The 7,176-nt window shown below is 42.8% G+C and overlaps 1 long non-coding RNA gene across 1 annotated transcript; it reads right to left on the bottom strand.

The window, feature by feature from the left end:
* Positions 1–1,567: 1,567 nt before the first annotated feature.
* LOC311214578 lies at positions 1,568–6,248 on the bottom strand. The gene is made up of 2 exons (XR_014618848.1): positions 5,950–6,248; positions 1,568–5,752 (listed from the first exon to the last, which is right to left on the bottom strand). It is a non-coding gene; the product is annotated as an uncharacterized lncRNA (long non-coding RNA).
* Positions 6,249–7,176: the final 928 nt, after the last annotated feature.

The following is a 7,176-nucleotide window of genomic DNA, read 5'->3' as shown; positions in this document are numbered from 1 at the left end:
TCTAGAAGTGCAAGGAAAGATGCACAAGGTACATCTGTGGTGATATGAAGGACACAGAGAAGAAAAAAAAGTCTTTGGAAAGGAAGCTTGCACTTAAAAAAAATGTCAGGGTTGACTTAGTCTTCAATTTTTTATTTAGACCAAAGCCTCCATGACAGTTTTATTTTTTTAATGTTCCCACCGCCACACAAAGGAACACTGAGGCAGAGCGACCATGCATAGCTAGAAAAAATGGTACAAGGTAGAAGGATTGAAAATCACTAGAAACTACAGGCATCTTTAAAAATAGAAGGATCCTATACCATAGGGATACCCTTTATAATAGACCACATGCAATGAAACTGCTGATGTTTAATTTTTTATTTTTTTTTAAAAAGACAAATTTAACCTAAAAATTGTAGAAAAAACAACGACCCCGTGGTCTGCGGTAATGCGTACCACAAGGATAAAGATGTAAAGCCTTTACATTTTCCTAAGTAAAGCACAGAACTGCATTCGAAGCACAAGAACAGTTTAAGAGCCTTGCAACAGACCCCTCCAAACAAACAAACAAACAACGTATCTACTACAGTGGGTCATAGCTCAAAAAGAGAGTTAAACTTCCTTACCTTTACATAAAGACAAAGTAATGGTGCAGCTAAAAAAGTAAAAACATTTTCTATTGACAGGAAAACATTTAAAGATGTCACATCAGATATCGTGTTTTATTACCTGTTAGGAAGGGCTGAGAACAGATCAAAAATAAGTATTTGGATTATGGTTTGAAGGGATGATATCTCTTCGGAAGTGGAAGTTACGCTGAAAAGCATGAAATGGAAGCAGTAACAAACTGTCATATTAAAACACAATAAAGCGGTCCAGAAATACAGCCTGGGGAAAACAACTTGCAGACAGCAAGAGAACTGAAACTCCTTTTTCTCAGTGTTGTGGTTTAACCCAGCCGGCAGCTAAGCACCACACATCAGTTCGCTCACCCTCCCCCCTCCATTTCTCGGACGGGGGAGAGAAACAGGAAAATGAAGCCTGTGGGCTGAGGTAACAACAGTTTATTAAGAAAGGAAAATAATAATTAATAATAATAATAGTACTAATAATAATAACGTGTACAAAACAAGTGATGCACAATGCAATTGCTCACCACCCGCTGACCGATGCCCAGCCTATCCCCGAGCAGCCGCCCCCCCACCCTGGCTAGCCACCCCTGTATATTGTTCAGCATGACCCCAGACAGGATGGAATACCCCTTTGGCCAGTTTGGGTCAGCTGTCCTGGGTCTGTCCCCTCCCAGCTCCTGCTGCACCCCAGCCTGCCTGCTGGCAGGACAGAGCGAGAAGCTGAGGCGTCCTTGGCTTGGTGTAAGCGCTGCTCTGCAACAACTAAAACATCAGTGTGTTATCAGCACTCTTCTCATCCTAAGCCAAAACATAGCACCCTACCAGCTACTAGGAGGAAAGTTAACTCTATACTAGCTGAAACCAGGACACTCAGCCATATCAGGAACTGTGAGACTGTCAGAGAATTTGTAAGAGCAGCTGATGTTTAAAACAAAAGAAGGGCACCAAAAAAGTTATTTTTGTACTCATTTTATTTCAGACAAACTTGGAAAAGTTCCTGTGCCAAAAAATTACCTTTAAAATATTATGTAATACAACTCCCATATACCAAAGTTTCTGTAGGATAATTACAGAAGGGATTAAGTCAACAGAATGAGTAACAATAAATCACTAGACCATATCATAACCCCTCAAATGTGCAATTGAAAAAGCATAATAGCTGCGATGTTTTACCTCAGTACCAGGGGACTGCAAGTTAACATACATGACAAATTTTTATACATGTTTCAGAAAGCATCAGTCCAACTTCTATTTCCAGGTATGCTAGTAGAAGCAATTCTGAAAGTCAAAATTAGCGTGTATGTGTGTGACAAATTTATGTCTGACAAATGCTTTAGAATTATTTGGAAGAATCAATGGGCACGTGGACATGTGAAATTCACCTGATGTACTATATCTGGATTTCCATAAACTGTTCTGTACAGACCTTGCCAAAGGCATGAGATGACAGGAACAGCTCTCCTCCAGAGAAGCAACTTACTAAAAAGCTGAAAGAACAGTAATAAATGTTCAGTTTCAGTTAGGCAAAAATCACCAACAGAGATCTCTGTCCAGCCCTGAGAAACAATATTTAATGAGTATTTGAAAAAGCCAGATGAATACTGAGATGGCAGATTTCTGACAATGCTTTTGTTCTGAGCAGTTGTTTAGTAATAATAATAATAATAATAATAATAATAATAATAATAATAATAATAATAATGCTCCCATAGAGTACCTACAAGAGATAACAATGTTGTGGAAACAGACAAGGAAGTTGCAGATGATTTTCAATGTAGGTAATACAACAAACAAACAAGTCAGGGGTTGGGGGTGCAAATTTTTAATATTATACATCATATGATGGTCTCCAAGAGAACTGTTATCACCCAAAAAGATCTTAACAAAAAGTAAGACTAAAAGGTCATCTCACTGCTCAAAAGCCAGACACGACGTTTAGAAATATTCGGCAAATAATGAAGAAAAATAGGAGAAAAAAATATATATACCACAATAAATCTACGTTCATCCTGCATCGCAGAGTCACATAATCAGAGTGGTTGAAGTTAGAAGGCACTTCTGGAGGTCATCTGGTACAAACCCCTGCTCAGGCAGGAAACATTTTGAATACGATGGACAGTGCAGGCCTCTACTCCTCAGAAACAATAAAAGAGAATAACACAAAGTACAGAAAACAATGGATGATATGAGGTACAAACCACCTGGTGTACAAAACAGATTCTGCTTCTTCAACCACAGAGAGTGCAAAGAAGGGAAGGAGACAGTTCTGTAGCTGTCGTGGAAATGGTATTATTCACCATCTTCTACAATAAAAGCCTTAATAGCCATCAAATTCAGTTACAAAATAGCAAGTTTAAACACCCACACACCTCTCTCTTCGTGCAGCACATGGATACACTAAAATTCACTTTCCCACCAAATATTGTGAACATTATAATTTTGTCTAGCTTCACAAATCACGTGGACAGAAGTAGATGTGCAAAGACATGGGTTCATGAAACGTGTTACCCACAGGTCTCAACTGCTGGAAGAGTACTCCAAGACTACATCTTACAGTGGACCAGAGACTGGATTCTTTTGATCAAGTACAAGACTTCTTAATAAACGGCACCAACATTTGCTTACTTCTTAACTACTGTATTTTAATTCAGATGCATTTTTTAACATAATAAATAAATAATAAAAATACAAAATAAAAATCAGCATGTGTTCATTTTATGTCATGATCTCTGGCGTGTTAAAACTACAGTTGCAACCTCTCAGGTGGCCTGATTTTGTCCACAAAATGCCCTTCTCCTTAGGGCAAAATGCCAGATGTGCAGACAGTTTTTGCCTTTAAATTCAATACCTCATTGCTGCTTTCTAGCCTTTTGAATACACATGGAGTTCCTTATAATCCTCAGGCTTATTTACACAAAAAGAATTTAAGAATCATGGCAATGACCTTTAATCACTAGAACCTTCAGATCAAAATGCTGGTGCTGTGCATTTTCTTAAGATTTGTCAGATTTCCACATATATATAAATATACTTTCATGTCCAGTTCTCCAGCTAACTAGGTAAGAAATCTCTCTCAATCTATTATGAGAACTACTGCTGACATTTTATTCTAGGAATTTTTTAGCAAGATTTACTCATTGAGCCTGTCCCTTTACTTCCTTATGCTCCAACGTTCTTCCAGGTATTCCAAGGACAAATGCAATCAGATCTGTTAGAAGTGCTAGAATTACACTCATTCACTGCAGAGCATTTGTTTTCCAGAATTTACTCACATTTCTTTCACTGACGCCTAGGTTTTAGTAAGGTACATTAACAGTATCTTGAGGGTTCCCTGAGGCTGCCATAACTGCAATTACTGTATACACCAAAGTGCCTATATACATATACAGGCACCAAACCTGGAAGCATAGTTCCATTTCATAAACTCAGCTCATAGAATGCCACACATTTGAACACACCAGACAGTTCAGTGACTTAGTACACAGCTGGGCACATAAGCTACCTGAGAGCTACCAATATCTGTTTTATCAAAGGAGTACAGCAATTGGGATAGACACATTTTTGATGTTAATTATGTAACATGTTTTGAAGAATCTCTATAACCATCCCTAACGGAATTTGCTGGATTGAAGAATTGCCCTTGTCAGATAACAAGTAATGTTCAGTCTGCTTAAGAGTTGTAACTGAGCCTGCTTAAGAGTTGTAATTGCATCTTTACAGGAGTCTAAAGGCTTTCAACCTTTTCAAGATCAAATTAAACCTTTGTCTCCCTGCCCTGACTCTGATGTCTGAAAGCCTATTTGTGACGAGTAGTTTTCTTGTTACAGACGAATCACAGTAGCCAGGCTACATGGCTAAATCAGGTCATAGAACTCAGGTCAAACTTACAGCGGACATTGGATAGCAGAACTTATAGCCACTGACATTTTTACTCATAGTGTCATTGTGTATCATCATTTGTGTTCAGAGGGACAAAAAGTAGTATGAAAAGATTACAAAAAAAAAAAAAGCACAAATATAAGCCTATTTATTGATTTAAAAAAAAAAAAAAAAAAAAAGTTCCAGAAGCATGCTTTATTAATTCTTTTTATAGTTAAGGAAATGAAATGTGCATGTTAAGAATAATACTGCCTAACCATCTGTCATTTTCATTACGGCAGTGTCAAAGGACAAAATCAAAGCCCAAAGAACACTAGATACTAGGCATATACATTGTCTTCTGTTCTTTAACAGGAGTAAGTTTCTTTAGTCAAGATCATAAATCATTAGCCTGTAAGTCAAGCCTGTGCTTTTAAAAACAAAGACATTTTGATTATAGCAGAACAACTTAACTATTGACAAAGTTCTTGTTCATTTGCTACAGCTCGTATATTATCATCCTAGAGCCTCAGAGTACTTTAAAACACACAGCCTTCCCTCTAGGTGTAACCAGCACTATGGCTACATGCAGATAACATACACATGTAAAAACATGCAACGTATAGCTCAAGAATCACATATCTAAACCCTCTTCATAAGTATTTTTTACCTACACACACATAGCTTTTGAGAATTCTGGTCTACTGGGCCACAAATAGAAAACTTTTGAAAGAAACAGATACTTATATCAAAAGTCAACCAACATAGCCTTACAGCCCTCAGTTACAGTTCTTCATGAGCCAACCTTGGACCACTTCACCTGTCTTTAGTCAAACTCAACAATGGTGAAGGTGTGTTTGTGGGCAGCTCTCCTAAGGGTGCCTTCTGCAGCTCAGATCACTTCAGTCCATGGATGTCAGGTTAGAGTCTAAAAAGTTATTTGCCTTTGGGGTTACTTAAGATCTTTCTCAGATCCTCGGTGTTCCAGACATGGACCAGTGAAAGCTGCCGAGGAAAGAACGGCCCATGATCACATAGCTCTTCACTCCAAAATCTCTTCTTCAAGCTCTCTATTCTCCCTGCTAAGTCTCATCTGTTCTGTCAGCCAAGGCCCATGGTTAAGAGCAACTCACAGCTGCAACAGAAACAGCTTTAACAATCGTATTTCACCAACAGGGATTCTCTAGTAGCATTCCCAGGACATAACAGGGCACGCAGCATATCACAGGAGGGAGTTGGGTTCTTTAAAATTGCCATAGCTGATTTTCTTCCCTTTATTTCTAAAAGGAAATGAATGGATCAGTTTTTCTTCTAGAAACATTCCAGGGCCGAGTAGTGTAATTAAAGAGCAAACCAACCATGCGGGCAAGCATTGCCTGCACTTCCCCAAGCAAAGAGCGGCTTATGGAAAAGCTCTACAGACGAAAAACACGGGCACAGGACTCTTCCGTATTCCCCGGGTTAAACTGCATCCTACCTATTTCTGAGGCGTGCAGGCAGAGCGACTCACTCCCTATTAAAGAAACCGCAGCAGCAGCCGGCAGCGAGGGAAGGCAGAGGCCTGCCCTCCAAAGGTCGCAGGGAGCACAGCCATTCAGACGGCAGCGCACAGCCGCAGCTCCTTTGGGCCGCGCCGCGAGCGGGCGTCCGCAGTGCGACCTGAGGGCCCCGGACCCGCCACAGGAGCCCGCGTGGAGCAGACGCTGCCCGGGCCCGCAGCCGCCAGACGAGCAGCCCGCGGCCAGGGCCGGGCGGGGCGGGGCGGGGCCCGGCCCGAGCGAGAGACCCGCCGCGGCGCCCCAGGGGCGGGGCCGTTCCGAGGCGGCCCGGCGGCCCCCGGAAGCTCCGCGGTGCGGCCCCAAGAGGGCGTGAGCAGGAAAAGCCTTTTTTGGGCCTCGGAAGCGCCTTAAAAGGCCCGGAGGAAACGCCAAATATGGTGGCCCGGTTCCGGCCGCCGCGAGAGTAGTGTTTCCGCTCGGCCTTGGCAGCCTCGCGGCCGCGTGACACGGCCCAACCCGCCGCCGGCGCGCTCCCGGCGCTGCGGCTCCGCCTCCCGGCCCGGCCCGGCTCGGCCCCGGCGGCGCGGCAGCACGGCCGCGGATCCGCGAGCAGCCGCGGAGGGGCCGCGCGGTGCCGTGCGGTGCCGTCCGAGGGCAGCTGGGCTGCTGCCAGCAGTGACGCACGTCTTTTCCTGTCGGTGGTGGTCAGATCCGAAGCTATGCTTTAAATCACAAACAGCTGAGGTTTAAATCAGCCGAATGGATTTTCTGCCATCAACTGGAAAAGCAAGAGGGCGTTTGTTGTCCCCAGGGTGCTTCATGCACAGCTCTGGGCCTTACCAGCGTCGGAGGGGGTGGGTTCCCCAGCCGCTGGCAACACCTGCGGTTTCCTGGTGTCCAACCTCCTTGAGACGGCCATCTAGCAGTGCTGTGGCCTCCACGAAGGAAGCTTCTCCTGCTCCTAATTAGCAGACGGAGCACACTTCTTAAGAATCAGAAATACTGTCTTTTTCAGAACACCATAAATCAGTAAGACCTCACAGAAAACATACCGAAACTCTGAAATCTACTTTCATTTTGGGGGATAAAGGCCTCAAAAAGAGCAGGAGCAAAAGACCATGCATATTCTTCCCTTTATGTTATACATACGGATGGACAATGTAAAGCAAAAGTTGCAGCAATTTAGACCAAATGCCAGAGCTTAA

The sequence above is a fragment of the Netta rufina genome (assembly GCF_964035555.1).
Source record: "Netta rufina genome assembly, chromosome: 14".
Lineage (NCBI taxonomy): Eukaryota > Metazoa > Chordata > Aves > Anseriformes > Anatidae > Netta > Netta rufina.
Note: the sequence above shows the minus strand (reverse complement) of the source record. Positions and strands in the feature narration are given on the sequence as shown.